The sequence below is a fragment of the Hyperolius riggenbachi genome, chromosome 9 (genome assembly GCF_040937935.1).
Source record: "Hyperolius riggenbachi isolate aHypRig1 chromosome 9, aHypRig1.pri, whole genome shotgun sequence".
NCBI lineage: Eukaryota > Metazoa > Chordata > Amphibia > Anura > Hyperoliidae > Hyperolius > Hyperolius riggenbachi.
In genome coordinates this window covers 63444050-63461959 of record NC_090654.1, presented here as the reverse complement: position 1 = coordinate 63461959, position 17910 = coordinate 63444050, and the positions used below count along the sequence as shown (strand labels likewise).

Here is a 17910-nt window from a genome sequence, read left to right as displayed (position 1 = left end):
ATCGTGCGCGTTATGCCGTTCGCGGCAAAACGCGCAAAAACGCATGTAGTGTGTTCCCTGCCTCAGAAGGTCCCAGCGCAGGGTCAGAGGGGCGTAAGGAGATCTGAGAAGCCTCTGAACTATCCACTGAGCTATCTATCCTTTTTTTTATGCACTTCCGATACACTTTCAGTCAGTCTGAACACTATTCAGAAGTTCTTGTGCTGACATCGGACAAAACCAAAAGGCACACGTGACAAACGGTATCTGATGTAATTCCCAGTGCAGTGACACGTTTCATACTACCTCCGTCACATAACGAAATGGAATATAGGATAGTCAATCTGGAGGTGACACAACAAAGTTGCACCATGAAGACAGTCCCTTCTGCGTGAGGTAGTACTGTACTCGCCGTGGTAACAAATGTGCGCCTGCGCTGCGCGCCTTTCAGCCTGTCAATACACGCTCAGCGCGTAACGCTCCCATTCACCAGCCTTATAACTCCGCCTCCCTATGCAATGAGAACTACTGTCGTCTGTCAGTCGCTGCTGCGCTTGCGTACGGGACATAGACGACTCTTATTGACCAATAGCTTGAGACGTTCTGTGCCGTCCTGACGTAATGACTCCTATGGATGGTTGTACATCGCGGTAAATACAAACGGGAAAGTCGCGATTGTGGAGGCTGAAGTTGCTGGAGGGCGGCGCTATGCCGATCCGGGCCCTCTGCACCATCTGTTCCGATTACTTTGATCACCAACATGATGTGGCGGCCATTCACTGCGGGCACACCTTCCACTACCAGTGGTATATATATAGATCTCTTCCATTGTTTGCAAAGCATTGCTTTCTGTTTTATTTTCATTCATGTTGTGTCCCAGTTTCCGTGTGTAAGAGAAGGTGTGTATATACATTATTGTTATATGCTATCCCTTATTCGCTGAGGGTAACTGGTATAAATTGTATTCCAATGCATATATGCTATAACCTTTTGGCATCATTACCTGTAGCTCTATCAGTGCCAGTGCACACTTTTCCTTAAAGTGGACCTGAACTCAGAACGTCCTCTGCTCTAAAAGATACACAATAGCATACGTTCTTTAAAGGGAGTGGCCAGGCAAAAAATAAAATAAACAAAAATCAACTTACCGCGGGCTTACTCCAGCCCCTGGCAACCGTCATGTGCCCTCGCCGCAGCTCCGGTGGCTCCCAGTCTCCTCTGTAGATGTCGACCTCGCCGGGTCGGTATCTACTTGCGCTTTAATGTGCGGCGCATGGAGTCGCATTGACGTCATCCAGATTGTACTGCGTATGCGTAGAACTACTGTGCCTGTACAGTCCGGATGATGTGAGACACACAGTGGAACGCAGCATGGCCTGTGATACCAGAGGGGAGCCTGGGCCACTGGCGGGAAGCGGAGCTGCGGCGAGGACACAGTACGGCTGCCAGGGGCTGGAGGAAGCCCGAGGTAAGTTGATTTTTGTATATTTTTTAGCCTGGATGTTTCCTTTTAACAAAATGCTGCGGACAACGCCACGTTGATTGACACTGGCGCTTCACGGTTGTCCTCTGCACCGTGCGGGGAGCCTGGGACGGTGGTGCAGAGTGGAGCGGTCAGTGTGGGACAGTCTGCTGCAAGGGGCTGGAGAAAGCCCCAGGTGAGTAAAGCTGATTATTTTTAGCCTGATGATTCCTTTAAAGGTTATTATGCTGTTGTGTATCTTTTAAAGCAGAGAGGACATTCTGAGTTCAGGTCCGCTTTAACATCTAGTGCTTTCAAATGAGCTTATCTGCTGTGGCAGTCATGTCGTTAGAAGCCCCAGATAAGTGACCCTTTTTGTTTTTATAAACCGCAATAGAACTCCTTTAACACTGAATTAAATTATGTATCCTTCTGTACAGTGGGGTAGCTAGAGATCATGGGGCCCCATAGCAAAACTTTCATGGTGCCCTCAGATGGAGGCACTCTCAAGAAATGCCACCTGCCCCTACCCTATGGGTATGAGTTAATTGGGCAATTTATAATCAACTGAGAAAAAGTTGGAGGGTGGAAGAACACAAAGGTAATGGTGAATACATTAAAGCATACATCTCAAACTCCAGTCCCTCAGAGCCAGGGCTGTGGAGTCGGAGTCGTGGAGTCGGAGTCGGGCAATTTTGGGTGCCTGGAGTCGAAGTCGGGGAAAAAATGCACCGACTCCTAATGAATTTGTAGCTGTAATTAAAATAGAAAATATGATAAAACGTTCTATTTCTCAGATAATAGTCATTAAAATAATGTGTATATATACAGTAATAACTGTGCTTAGTCCACAAAAATGAAATAAACCAATCAAAATTAGTTACTTGTGCTGCTTCAATAAAGTAGTCCCCGTATTTTTAAGGTCAGATATACATATCTGATTGTGACTGTATATATGATGTGTACACAGGAATCTCATATATATATATATATATATATATATATATATATATATATATATATATATATATATATATATATATATATATACACACACTAAATAACATCTATGCTGTAAGAATAAAGCCTGATGTGTAGCTGTGTCACTAATAGAGATGGTCAACAAGATGGAAATAATTCTGCATTGATGCTGAATTATGCAAATGTATGCACTACCTTTGCTGATGAAATCAAATAATGTGATATGTTATTAAAATTTGGTTTGGTGACTACAAATTAAAGGGTAACTGAGACGGATGAAAAGTAAATTTTTTTTTTTTTTTTTTTTTTTTTTTTTTTATACATACCTGGGGCTTCCTCCAGCCCCATTCAGGCTAATCAGTCCCTCGCTGTCCTCCACCACCCGGATCTTCTGCTATGAGTCCTGGTAATTCAGCCAGTCAGCGCTGTCCGGCCGCATGCCGCTCCCACAGCCAGGAACATTCTGCACCTGCGCAATAGTGCTGCACAGGTGTAGTATGCTCCTGGCGGCGGAGTGTGTGCATGCGCACTACGCCTGACTGGCTCAAGTACCTGGACTCATAGCAGAAGATCCAGGTGGTGGAGGAGGACAACGAGGGACTGATTATCCTGAAGGTGGCTGGAGGAAGCCCCATGTATGTATAAAACTTTAATTTCATCTGTCTCAGGTTTACTTTGTTACACAGTAGTACCGTACTATTCTCTACATATGCACTCCCCACAGAGCTGCAGGGAATCCACTGAGAATGCTGTGCACATTGAACACAGAGGTGTTGTCTGTTTACAATCTCCTCATTCCCCTGCAGAGTACCTGCACATCATTCTTACATGTACCTACACTTACATTGCCTAGGGCCTGATAGATGTTCTTTGTTCCGGTTTGTACCTTTTACAAGTACTCTTACCAAGGACTAGTTTTAGTCTAAAGGGAATAAATATAGTAGTCTACATATCCTTCTCACTTCAGTTGTTTTGTAAAATTCCTAAGCGTTGGCAGTTAAGAGACGAATTTCATGTTACATACTTTTAATCAACAAAATTGTAATATGCAAATTAGAGGAGTCGGAGTCGTGGAGTCGGAGTCGGTGGAATCCTAAACTGAGGAGTCGGAGTCGGTGGATTTTTGGACCGACTCCACAGCCCTGCTCAGAGCCATGACATTTGGCCCTCAAGTGGTTTCCCCACTTTGCATTATGCTTGGCCCGCTCTACATAACCAGGGAAACTATATTGGAGGTGAAGCACTAGAACACTAGGAAGCCTTATGAGGAGGTTAGGGAAAAGCACTAAACATTAGGAAACTGTAAAGGGGAGGGTGGGTGTCTCTAGGCACCAGGGAACTGTATAGGGGAGGGAGGACTACTAGACACCAGAGAACTTTATAAGGGAGAAAGGTGGCCAGTAGACCTTGAAGTTAGCCCACGACTAGGTCCCAGTGTACAAATTCGTCTCACAGCTAGGTCCCTTTGTACAATTTGGCCCTCTTTGTATGAGTCTGAAGCGGAATTCAAAAAAAAAGAGATGCCTAAAGAGAGGTAAGGAGTCCTATAGAACCTTCCCGGGCTCCCGACAGTGTCCTCGTTGCCCCCCCCCCCCCATTTGAATCTCCTGCCACGGGAGACTTCGGCAGTCTTTGGAACACTCGAGCCCCTGAAGCCTGGTGGCTCGGTACTGCACGTGTGAGTGAGCGAGAGAGTGCGTTTGTGTGTGCGCAGTACAGAGTGGCCTGTCTTCGAAATCTCAAGTGTTTCCGAAGACTGCCGAAGCCCAGGGGGAAGCAGAAAAGGGCAGTCTACAATGGGCTGGCTGAAGACTGCTAACGGGGGAGCCTGCGGGAGAACGCAGAGAACGGGAAGGCTCTATAGGACCCAGAGCCTTCTCTTTCCTTAGGTGAGTATCTGTTCTTTATTTTTCGCTTCAGGCTCGCTTTAAGTACCACCTGGCCCCCTATGCTCCAGGGACCCATAACAGTTGCTATGGCTATTGCTATGCCTCTGCTTCCATATACACTATGAATTTTATTCATTGTGAGCACGTCTGCCATTACTAGTATAGGTACTTGCGTAATATGCCGTCCATGCAGTTAGGGCCTGTTTCCATTAGCGCGGTTTCCGCTGCAAATCCGTAATTTCAGGCGGGGAAACTGCCATAGGAAACAATGGCACCTCTGGCCGAATCGCTTGCGCTAGCGATTCGGCCGACATTGGCACCCATTTCCATGCTGGAGGCTGGAATCCCATAACAAATTACATGGCATGGCTGATGGGATTCATCTGCCTACCCGCAGACCAGGAGGAGCCGCCTCACGCAGCACAAGTGGAAACGGGCCCTTACACACTCAGGAAAAGCGTATACAATGTTTCAATCCCTTCGGGGATTGGCTTCTACCAGCCCCTGCAGCCATCCTGTGCCCTCGCAGTCACCCATGGAGCCTCCGGTCCCCTGCCCGCCAGCTAGTTTTGTTTTCCCTGACAGGCCTTGACAGGGAGTCAGCGGGCTTTCTGCGCCTGCGCAGGCCTGGCCACGCATATCCTTCTTCATGTTCCCATCCTCAATCACATCCTGCACAGGCGCAGGACGCTGTTGCGGACAGGAATGCGAAGAAAATTACGCGGGGCCAGGCCTGTCGGGCCTGTCAGCGAAAACGAAACTAGCTGGGGACCGGAGGCTCTGTGAGTGACTGTGAAGGCACGGGATGGCTGGAGGGGGTAGTAGAAGCCCCAGGCAAGTAAAACTGATTTATTTATTTTTTTATTTCTGGCTTAAGTGTCCCTTTAACTCCTAACCCTTAACTTATCCCCCTTAACTCCTAACCTTATCCTCTCTGTCCCTCTCCTTAATCCTAACCCTAATACCACCTCCTTAACTCTTAAACTTAACCCTAACCTCCTCCCCAAGGTTAGGAGCAGTGGAGGGAGGGAAAGTTAAGGTTAGGCGTTAAAGGACAACTGAAGCAAGATGAATATGGAGGCTGCCATATTTATTTCTCTCTAGACAATACTAGTTCCCTGGCTGTCCTGCCGATCCTTTGCCTCTAATACTTTTAGCCATAGACTTTTTATATACAAGTTACCACATGCGCTATTTTATTTGCTGCACTTCTTGGTTTGCTTTGTTTCATAGCCATTATAACTGCTGAAATTGTGTGTATTGCATTTGGACATCCAGTGTAACATTTATTTCCTCTTCAGTCTGCAGCAATGGTTCAGCTCTGCTCCAAACCGCACATGTCCACAGTGTCGCATCCAGGTAAATAAATTATGATTCACACATGGCTTCTTTTATTTCAGTTCTTGGCTTACACTTTAGTGCAGCTTTCCCAACTGCAGATCAGAATCAGAATTTATTTCGCCAAGTACAACGGTGGGTTGTACCCGGAATTGGTTTTGGCGAATACAGGGTCGTTGATGAAAAACAAGAAAGAGCACGGTTAAGCATGGTACATACGTAGACATGGGACAGGCATACATAAGACAACATTGCAGCTTGTGCGTACAATTAAGCAGATCGACGTATAAAGTTAAGCATGGTACATACATATAAGCAATAGAAGCAAAATAAAAAGCAAAAACAGAGAGCATTTCAGCATACACAAACAGTTAACAGTTAACGTAATACAAACATAGCAAAAAACATACACTGATAGCAGGAACAGAAAAGAGTGGGACTGGAGGAGCAGCCTGAGAGCTGATATGAGCGCTGCCATTTTCGGCACTGGACGCTACACAGCGACACGCTCCCAACAAGACAGGTGCTACCAATTGTCCACGAAAGTAGAGAGAAAGCTGAGGGGGATCATGATGGAGGCGGACAGCAGAGTTCACTTGAGCCAGGTTGCTTGAGGAGAAGCGCTCCTAATTCCAAAAGTCCGCACGGCTGAGTAGTGACGGTGAGTAGTGAGGGTGCAGACGCAGTGGGGGGGCCCTTTGGTGCCAGTGGGCACCTATGCTGGGCAGCAGTGATGGACGTGGGGCCTGGGGCCACCGGGCTGGGCAGCAGTGGTGGGCATGGGGCCTCGGCTGGGCAGCATTGGTGGACATAGGGCCGGGGGCACCCTGGCTGGGCAGCAGTAGTGGACAGGCCAGGGGCAGCATACCTCCTCTGTGTCTGCGATGGGGCAGCAACAGGCTCTCCATTTGTGTGGTGGCAGCGTGGTCATTTCCATGGAGACCGGGAAGCCGCTGCAGTTAGGCCTCCTCCGCACGTGGAGTGTGTCCCACGTGCCCTTGCTGGCATCATGGTCACGGCTGCTGGTCTGGCGTTCGTCCCTGTCCCTGTGTAGCTGCTTGTGCCGGTGCACGTCTGCCAAAGGAGGCCGGCAGCCTCACGTGCAGTGGAGGGATGATACAAGCCGGAGCGGGCTGCTAACACAGAGCCGGAGAACAAAGGGCAGAGGGGACAGCTGGTGGGTGGATGAGCAGGCAGCTGGAGCTGTAGCCCTGGCCGGGATGAGCAGGGGCCAGGGGAGAGAGGCCGAGGGGGCAATCTGGTGGACCATCCACATCTGCAGTGAGCGGGCGCATCCCCAAGCTGCAAGGTGTCCCCAGGCAGCAGCGGAGAACAGGGCAGCGGTGGAGGCGAACAGTTGGAACGGCGGTGCCGGCAGAAACGATGGCAGACCTGGAACCATGTGGGCCATCAGCTGAGCCGACCACGTGGTGAGCCTCCTATTCCGGAGAGCACGTGGGTCCCCGTGCGCCGATGTCCCGATCAGCTGGAGCCGATGGCTGGTGAAGAGAAGACGAGCATGCCTGTGATCCCCGCATCTCACCCTGGTGGCAGATGGGCTCAGAAGTGAGCAAAGGTGAGAGTTTACTAGAAAAAAAAGGGAAGAAGCCGGAGCCCTGTGGCCGTGGCGTCCGGATCCGGCGCCATCTTAGATGAAGAAGGAATACCGCTTCTCCCCAAACAATCCTAGGGCAATGCTTGAACAGGTCAGCAAAACCTATGCAATGTACAAAAGAGAGGATGGTCTGCACATAACCACAAGGGCTGCTTTATTTCTGGACGTATCCAGGTTCCACACAAATCAGACAGATGACATGTTTCAGACAATCTAGTTCATAATCGTAGTTCCTGATTAAGGACCAGATTGTCCGAAACATGTGAGCTGTCCGATTTGTGGGGATCCTGGATGTGTCCAGAAATAAAGCAGCCCTTGTGGTTATGTGCTGACCATCCTCTTTCTCAACTGCGCCTTGCAGAGAACATTGAGGCTAGACTCACAGTGGGATGATATGGTCCAGCGCTATAAAGTCTTATAACGTTGCTTACCGCACTTTACGGTGTAATGTGTTGCGTTATGGTAACGCACTGTTTATCACTTCAGGTTACCATTAAAAGCCCATATTCCCTCATTCAGATTCACTATGGATCTTTAGTTGGAGCCTGGATATGATTCCTGTGTTACAAATACAAGTGCCAGGGAGTACACAAAGATTCCACCCCCCCCCCCCCCCCCCCCCCCAAAAAAAAAAATAAGTGTTCTCGCTAGGCTCTTTTAGCCGGGTGCTCCACCTGACTATGGTGAGCACCCGGCAGTTGTCAGCTCTCCTCCTCTTCTGTTGTAACCCGAGTTGTGCAGAAAAGCACCAGCTTTTGAGTGACTATGCTTCCTCCTTCAAATCTCAACTAAGACTCTCTAAAGCTACCTTCACACTAGATCTGTTGCAGAAAATTAGGATTGCAGCTATTCTGTAACGTTGCATCACACAACTTCAGTGCGATGTGACACAGTGCAGCATACAGTCCATAGACTTATGCTTGCACCGCACCCAGAATCGGGTGCTTCGCCTGGTAACGCAGTGCAACCACTGCATTATCCTGACAGAATGCACCACACCACAAGCATTACAGCGTGAAAGTGACATTGTAATGTAATTGCATCGCGTTTTGATGTGATATTTTCATTGTCTGCACTGCTCAGAGGGAATCTGGCATCTTGTTACTTGGGGGTATTTATACTTACCTGGAGCTTTCTCCAGCCCAATGAGATGCGTCCTCCCCGGCGGCTCCATTACCTTGTAATCTCCTCTGGAAATCTTGCCAGCTCTTCTGCGCTTACACCCACTGTTGCGTTCTGTGCTTGCATGGCCACACATGCGCAGAATCGCACAACTAGCCAGATTACCGGAGGAGATTACGAGGCAAAGGAGCGGCCACAGAGGACGCACCTCATGGGGCTGGAGGAAACCCCAGGTAAGTATAAATACTCCCAGTAACGAGATCTCATGTACACTTTAAAGAAACTCTGTAAATAAATTAAAAAAAAAACCTCTGGGGGATACTTACCTGTGGAGGAGGATGCCTCGGGGTCTCACTGAGGCTTCCCCCTCCCCTGTACAGTCAGGGAATCCAGCGATGACTTCCTGCAATCCTCCTCCAACAAGCTTGACAAGGAATGATTTATTTACCTCTCTGGGATCCAGTGCAGTAGCAGCTCTTTGTTCGGGCTAGGCAGAAACAGCCGAGCCCGATCGTATCCTCTCTACTGCGCAGACGCAAAAGGACTCGCACCTGTGTAGTAGAGCGGATCAATCAGGTTCAGCTATTTCCGCCTTAACCCAAATGAAGAGCGGCTAGTGCGCCTGGGCAGGATCACGGTGGGTAAATATTTACCTCACCGCACTTCGGGGGACCCTGGCATTTGAACGGAGGGATGGGGGAAGCCTCTTTAGGATCCAGAGGCTTCCCCCTCCAGAGGTAACTATCCCCCAGAGTGATTTTATTTTTTTATTGCAGATTCTCGTTAAGTGTCTTCTACCACTACAAAGAATATATAAAGTATCCCTTTATTTTATTTTGAACGTAATAGTAAAAGGGGTACAACAATTGTTTGCAACCCTGCTATGCAAGGAGAAAGGTGGAGGTTTTTATTCAATGGTGTTTCTAGTGAAAAACTAAACATAAAAACATACCTATTCACTCACGGAGCATCAGTTCTAACTGGAAATGGAGCAATTTCTGTCTACTGGTCTGTTATTGGACTTTCTTCGGCTCCCAGGATTTTTACAAATCTGGGGTATTGACTCCATTCAGAGACCAAGCAATTCAGGTAATTCCATACCCAGAAGACTTATGCTACATACACACTTGAAAGATTAATGAAAGATCTTAGACCAATTTTACCCCCTTCCATGTAGTATGAGAGCCATACTCTACACAGTCTATTCTATGGAGCTGAACTCCCCATCAGATAAAAATATTTGCAAAAAGCTGCACACAAAGATGCTGTACACATGCAACAGATCAGTATCTGCAAAAGATCAGTTCCTGCAAAATGCATTTATAGTCTTTGCGATCTGCAGATCCTCATACACACCTTGTTTAACAGACAATCAACTGCAGATCTGACAATCATCTGCAGATCTGAAGATCCATCCTGGTGGATCTGATCTGCAGGTAATCTGCAGATGAATGTCTGTTAACCGCTTAACGACCGCCCCCAGCCGATGGGCGGCGGCAAAGTCCGGGCCCAAACGACCGCTATACGCCCATCGGCGGGGGCGGCTGCGGGAGTGGCTATGCGGCGATCGCGTCATTTGTGACGCGATCAGCCGCCGGGGACTGGCTCCGCCCACCGCTCGCTGTAACCCGCCGGCCGTTCGGAAGCGCCGGCGGGTTACTAGCTGCCCGATCGCCGCACGGAAAGTGTATAATAGGCTTTGTAATGTATACAAAGCCTATTATACTGGCTGCCTCCTGCCCTGGTGGTCCCAGTGTCCGAGGGACCACCAGGGCAGGCTGCAGCCACCCTAGTCTGCACCCAAGCACACTGATTCTCCCCCCCCCCTGCTCCCTGATCGCCCACAGCACCCCTCAGACCCCCCCCCCCCTGCCCACCCCCCAGCCCACTGTTTGCACCCAATCACCCCCCTAATCACCCATCAATCACTCCCTGTCACTATCTGTCAACGCTATTTTTTTTTTTTAGTCCCTAATCTGCCCCCTACTCCCTCCTGATCACCCCCCCACCCCTCAGATTCTCCCCAGACCCCCCCCCCCGTGTACTGTATGCATCTATGCCCCCTGATCACCTGTCAATCACCCCCTGTCACTGCCACCCATCAATCAGCCCCTAACCTGCCCCTTGCGGGCAATCTGATCACCCACCCACACCAATAGATCGCCCGCAGATCCGACATCAGATCACCTCCCAAATGCAGTGTTTACATCTCTTCTCTCCTCTAAACACCCACTAATTACCCATCAATCACCCCCTATCACCACCTGTCACTGTTACCCATCAGATTAGACCCTAATCTGCCCCTTGCGGGCACCCAATCACCCGCCCACACGCTCAGATTGCCCTCAGACCCCCCCTTATCAATTCGCCAGTGCAATATTTACATCGGTTATTCCCTGTAATAACCCACTGATCACCTGTCAATCACCCATCAATCACCCCCTGTCACTGCCACCCATCAATCACCCCCTGGCACTGCCACCCATCAATCAGCCCCTAACCTGCCCCTTGCGGGCAATCTGATCACCCACCCACACCAATAGATCGCCCGCAGGTCCGACATCAGATCACCTCCCGAGTGCAGTATTTACATCTCTTCTCTCCTCTAAACACCCACTAATCACCCATCAATCACCCCCTATCACCACCTGTCACTGTTACCCATCAGATTAGACCCTAATCTGCCCCTAGGGCACCCAATCACCCGCCCACACCTCAACGCCCTCAGACCCCAGCCCTGATCACCTCGCCAGTGCATTGCTTGCATCTATTTCCCCCCTCCAATCACACCTTGAGACACCCATCAATCACCTCCTGTCACCCCCTAGCACACCTACCCATCAGATCAGGCCCTAATTTGCCCCGTGTGGGCTCCTGATCACTCGGCCAAACCCTCAGATCCCCCTTCCGATCACCTCCCCAGTGCATTGATTGCATCTATTTTCCCCTCTAACCGCCCCCTGAGACACCCATCAATCACCTCCTGTCACCCCCCTAGCACTCCTATCCATCAGAACAGGCCCAATACATCCTGTCATCTAAGAGGCCACCCTGCTTATGACCAGTTCCACAAAATTTGCCCCCTCATAGACCACCTGTCATCAAAATTTGCAGATGCTTATACCCCTGAACAGTCATTTTGAGGCATTTGTTTTCTAGACTACTCCTCGCGGTTTAGGGCCCCTAAAATGCCAGGGCAGTATAGGAACCCCACAAGTGACCCCATTTTAGAAAGAAGACACCCCAAGGTATTCTGTTAGGTGTATGATGAGTTCATAGAAGATTTTATTTTTTGTCAAAAGTTAGCGGAAATTGGATTTTTATTGTTTTTTTCACAAAGTGTCATTTTTCACTAACTTGTGACAAAAAATAAAATCTTCTACGAACTCACCATACCCCTAACGGAATACCTTGGGGTGTCTTCTTTCTAAAATGGGGTCACTTGTGGGGTTCCTATACTGCCCTGGCATTTTAGGGGCCCTAAACCGTGAGTAGTCTAGAAAACCAATGCCTCAAAATGACCTGTGAATAGGACGTTGGGCCCCTTAGCGCACCCAGGCTGCAAAAAAGTGTCACACATGTGGTATCGCCGTACTCAGAAGAAGTAGTATAATGTGTTTTGGGGTGTATTTTTATACATACCCATGCTGGGTGGGAGAAATCTCTCTGTAAATGGACAATTGTGTGTAAAAAAAATCAAATAATTGTCATTTACAGAGATATTTCTCCCACCCAGCATGGGTATGTGTAAAAATACACCCCAAAACACATTATAATACTTCTCCCGAGTACGGCGATACCACATGTGTGGCACTTTTTTGCACCCTAACTGCGCTAAGGGGCCCAAAGTCCAATGAGTACCTTTAGGATTTCACAGGTCATTTTGCGACATTTGGTTTCAAGACTACTCCTCACGGTTTAGGGCCCCTAAAATGCCAGGGCAGTATAGGAATCCCACAAATGACCCCATTTTAGAAAGAAGACACCCCAAGGTATTCCGTTAGGAGTACGGTGAGTTCATAGATTTTATTTTTTGTCACAAGTTAGCGGAAAATGACACTTTGTGAAAAAAAAAAATTAAAATCAATTTCTGCTAACTTGTGACAAAAAAAAAAAAATCTTCTATGAACTCACCATACTCCTAACGGAATACCTTGGGGTGTCTTCTTTCTAAAATGGGGTAATTTGTGGGGTTCCTATACTGTCCTGGCATTTTAGGGGCCCTAAACCGTGAGGAGTAGTCTTGAAACCAAATTTCTCAAAATGACCTGTGAAATCCTAAAGGTACTCATTGGACTTTGGGCCCCTTAGCGCAGTTAGGGTGCAAAAAAGTGCCACACGTGGTATCGCCGTACTCAGGAGAAGTAGTATAATGTGTTTTGGGGTGTATTTTTCCACATACCCATGCTGAGTGGGAGAAATATCTCTATAAATAGACAATTGTGTGTAAAAAAAAAAAATAAAAAATTGTCATTTACGGAGATATTTCTCCCACCCAGCATGGGTATGTGTAAAAATACACCCCAAAACACATTATACTACTTCTCCTGAGTACGGCAATACCACATGTGTGGCACTTTTTTGAAGCCTAACTGCGCTAAGGGGCCCAAAGTCCAATGAGCATCTTTAGGCTTTACAGGGGTGCTTACAATTAGGCACCCCCCAAAATGCCAGGACAGTGAACACACCCCACAAATGACCCCATTTTGGAAAGTAGACACTTCAAGGTATTCAGAGAGGAGCATAGTGAGTCCGTGGCAGATTTCATTTTTTTTTTTGTCGCAAGTTAGAAGAAATGGAAACTTTTTTTTTTTTTTTTTTTCTTTTTTGTCAGAAAGTGTCATTTTCCGCTAACTTGTGACAAAAAATAAAATCTTCTATGAACGCACCATGCCTCTCACTGAATACTTTGGGATGTCTTCTTTCCAAAATGGGGTCATTTGGGGGGTATTTGTACTTTCCTGGAATTTTAGCCCCTCATGAAACCTGACAGGTGCGCAGAAAAGTCAGAGATGCTTGAAAATGGGAAAATTCACTTTTGGCACCATAGTTTGTAAACGCTATAACTTTTACCCAATCCAATAAATATACACTGAATGGTTTTTTTTTTTATCAAAGACATGTAGCAGAATAACTTTCGCGCTCAAATGTATAGGAAATTTTACTTTATTTGAAAAATGTCAGCACAGAAAGTTAAAAAAAATCATTTTTTTGCCAAAATTCATGTCTTTTTTGCTGAATATAATAAAAAGTAAAAATCGCAGGAGCAATCAAATAGCACCAAAAGAAAGCTGTATTAGTCACAAGAAAAGGAGGTAAAATTCATTTAGTTGGTAGGTTGTATGAGCGAGCAATAAACCGTGAAAGCTGCAGTGGTCTGAATGGAGAAAAAGGCTCTGGTCCTTAAGGGGCGAAAAGACTGTGGTCCTGAAGTGGTTAAACAAGGTGTGTATGAGGATCTGCAGATCTCATAGACTATGAATGCATTTTGCAGGAACGGATCTTTTGCAGGAACAGATCTTTTTCAGATACTGATCTGTTGCATGTGTACAGCATCTTTTTGTGCAGCATTTTGCAAAGAATTTTATCTGATGGGGAGTGCAGCTCCATAGAATAGACTGTGTAGAGTATGGCTCTCATACTGCATGGAAGGGGGTAAAATTGGTCTAAGATCTTTCATTAATCTTTCAAGTGTGTGCATATTATTATTTCTGGCCGAGCTTTAGGAAACGCATAGAGTTCACCTGGCTGTGGAAATAAATCCTCTAGAATCTCTGGTCTGAATTTCTCAAAATCCAGTTTATCCCCCTCCCAGAGAGTATGTTATGTGGGGATAGAGGTGGTCAGTGAGATGCAGATAATTCCAGCTTGCATGCAGAGTTAATGTAAATTGTATTTTGCAATTGGGCCAATCTAAAATGTTTGTTTTTATTGCCCTACAACCAAGCTGCTTACAAATTACATCAGGGGTCTCAAACTCAATTTACCTGGGGGCCGCAGGAGGCAAAGTCAGGATGAGGCTGGGCCACATAAGGAATTTCACAATCGCGGCGCATCGCCGCCTCTGCCCGCCCCTCTCACTCTTCCTTCACAGAGAGGGGCGGTTAGAGGCGGCGATTGACGTCAGGAGGGGCAGAGCTGAAGCTGAAAGCTCTGCCCCTTACAGGAAATGCCAGCGGATTGCCCCCCGGGCGATTTGGGGGCTCTGCAGCCCTCGTTTAGCGGCGGATTACTTGGGAGCACTGAAGAGAACTATAAGGAGGCTTTTGCCAGCGAGGGCCACAAAATATTGTATTGATGGCCGCAAATGGCCCGCGGGCCGTGAGTTTGAGACCCCTGATTTACATGAAATATGCATCAGTGTTCTCCCCAGAATTTTTTTCCAGCCGGGTGGCATGAAATAGTAGCCGGGTGGCATGAAAAAGTAGCCGGGTGGGTTGAGATGAAAATGCAGGGCAACTCTGCTTACAGCATAGGAGGAAGTGAGGAGGTGAGCCGATGACAGCCGGGTGGTCACCAAGTCTAACTGGGTGGAGCACCCGGCTAAAAGAGCCTGGGGAGAACACTGTGCATGTAAGCCAAAATTATGAGCATTTCATTGATGATGGTAGATGTGGAAACTGCAATTTTCCTGTAAAAGGAACAATGTAAAGAGAAGCTGAGGCTTTTAGACAGCAGTCACTAAAAGATCTTTTTGGAAACGTAACATATTTGGTCAGTCCTTCAAGAGAACCCGAGGTGGGTTTGAAGAATATTATCTGCATACAGAGGCTGGATCTGCCTATACAGCCCAGCCTCTGTTGCTATCCCAAACCCCCCTAAGGTCCCCCTGCACTCTGCAATCCCTCATAAATCACAGCCACGCTGCTGACAAACAGCTTGTCAGAGCTGGCTGTGTTTATCTCTATAGTGTCAGTCTGCTGCTGTCCCCGCCTCCTGCAGAACTCCGGTCCCCGCCTGCATCCCTTCCCTCCCTGCTGATTGGAGGGAAGGGACGGGGGCAGGGACCGGAGCTATGCAGGAGGCGGGGGAGCAGCTGAGACTGACACTACAGATGTAAACACAGCCTCACAGCACGGCTGTGATTTATGAGGGATTGCAGGGTGCAGGGGGACCTTAGTGGGGTTTGGGATAGTAACAGAGGCTGGGCTGTATAGGCAGATCCAGCCTCTGTATGCAGATAACATTCTTTAAACACAGCTCGAGTTCTCTTTCAGTTATGCTTTTGTCCTCCCACAATGCACTGAGAAAATAAAAATGGGGCTTCTAATTCACCAGCCGTAACATCTTTAACAAATGTTGTTTGATTATTGTAGGTGAGCAACCGGCAAATTATCAACAAACTATTCTTTGACGTTGGCTTAGAGGAGGACACAACGCTAGATGCGGAATCGCTGAAGGTAATGGTTCTTATTGTAGTTTGTTTCTGTGTCAGTGTTCCCCCTGCTTCCCATCATGAAAGGTATGGGTCGGTCCACACTAGACTCGGTTGCAGAACGCAATCCGTGGTCCGGGCTCCTGTTTTCAGAAACCGGAACGCAAACGGATCTGTGTTGCCCTTTTCCAGCTAAGTAAGGTGCTTCCCTGCTCGCTTATTTTACTTTTTCCGCACGTAGCTGGAGGGGGAGTGGGGATGGGTGGGCACAGTTGGGGCGGGGGGGCGACCCCCTCCCCGCCGCTGTGCCAGCAGCCCCCCCATCCTGGCTGCTACCCCCTCAGGCTACCTGGGGGGGGGCACTTATAGGGCGAGGGGGCAGGCAGTAAGCAATGTGGATCTCCCTCCGTTTTGTGTGCAAAGTTCTCTGTGTAGAGGGAGGTCCGTTTTTGCATTGCCCGTCACTACTTCTCTGTGTATCAGGGATCGATCCAGGTCTGCACGAGTTGGGGACACTCCGTTCAGTTTTTGTATCCGGATCCGTTTTTGAAATAAGTAAAGACTGCTGCTATTTTTAACATAGGTATCCGTGTCTCCGGTTTTGATCCGGGCCCAAAGACAGAGACACGGATACGTTTTTAAAACAATTGTGAACCGTCACTAAGGCTGTACATTGAACCTGTCGCTATTCAAAATATGTTCCTAATCGCCAACAATGTGAGGAGCACATATACTGAAATTTCTCACTACAAACTAGTGGTAAGCGCTGACTACCAAGCAGCACCTACCTTATACATTGCTGTCGGGAACAGCCTCCTGGCAAATTTTAAAGGCACGGAACGTGCAACAGCGGATGCGTGGCCCACAGAAGCCTGTGGTAGAAACGCATCTGCTCTTGAATGCAAGCAGTTGCACAATGTCATTGGAGCAGACACTGCACTGTCCGCTCCGAACATGCTGTTTGTGTTCCAGCTCGATGTGAACTGAGCCTAACTACAATGAAGAAGGTGGTATATTCTATTGTGCTTATAGATTTCCTTGGAGTCATGTTCTGCTGTCTTCTCTTGCTGCAGAATGAAGTGGACAGAGTGAAAGCCAGTCTTCACATAAAAGGTGAGTAAAAATTTTTTTATGGTTTCAACATTCAGGCCCTAGCATGGAAATCTCACCGTGTGGGCGGGGAAAATACCCATACTAGTGCAGGGATATTTCATTATTCCCCAAGCCAGGGATGTCAAACTTCAGTCCACAAGGGCTGAAGTCCTTGCCTTTTTTTTTTTTTTGGCACAACTCAAATTGATGGAACTGAATCAGGAAAGGTGCTGTTCATGAAGTAGAACACATCTCCATTTCTCGTTCCATCCTAAACACTGGCATGGCTGTGACCCTTGAGTACTAGGTTTGACACTTGTGGCCCAAGGTGTGAAGGTATACGTTACTGCAGGAAAACTTCACCAGCGTGGGATGGGAGGAGACTCAAAATACTGCAGAGTAATCTCTTCATTGAGGAAGTGGAGGGGACTCAAACTAGTGCAGGGAATTCTCACCAGTGCGGGTAGGAATGAGACTGCTGGGATATCTTATTGCAGTAGAGGTAAAGATTCAAGTAACTTCAGGACAACTTCATCTCCGGGATGTGAGGAGACACAAACAACTGCAAGGATATATCATTATGGTAGGGGAGGAGACACAAAGCCAGCATTCACAAAGCTTTACTGCTTGCAGGAATGCAGAAAACAGCTGATTTCACAGATCAGTCAGTAAATGATTCACTAAGGCTGTTACTGCATGGCAGGCTGAAATCTCCCACCAGTGAGGTAAATTACCGACTTGTGGTGAATACCTCAACACGTCAGTAAATGTCAATTCATAAAGATTAGAACATGCGGTAAAGCCAGGAGAGATGTTCGGTAATTACCTCCAGCTCTGAGCTATCGAAAAATAGCAAGTACCATTGGCTAGCACATGATGGACAACAGAGAGCCAATAGGAAAAGCCTCCCCCACATCCTCCTTACCCTATTTGCTCCAACACACACAAGACAAAGGTGCCTGGCACTTCTACTGACCAAATATGCTATTGCTCCGTTGTTATTGCCTGATGAAGTGGGATCAAACCTGCGAAATGCGTTGCATTGTCCTCCGGAGTA

At 47.7% G+C, this 17910-nt stretch overlaps 1 pseudogene; it reads left to right on the top strand.

Annotated features, from left to right (window-relative positions):
* Nucleotides 1-494: 494 nt before the first annotated feature.
* Nucleotides 495-17910, top strand: part of LOC137531616 (E3 ubiquitin-protein ligase TRAIP-like) — a 39285-nt pseudogene continuing 21869 nt past the window's right edge.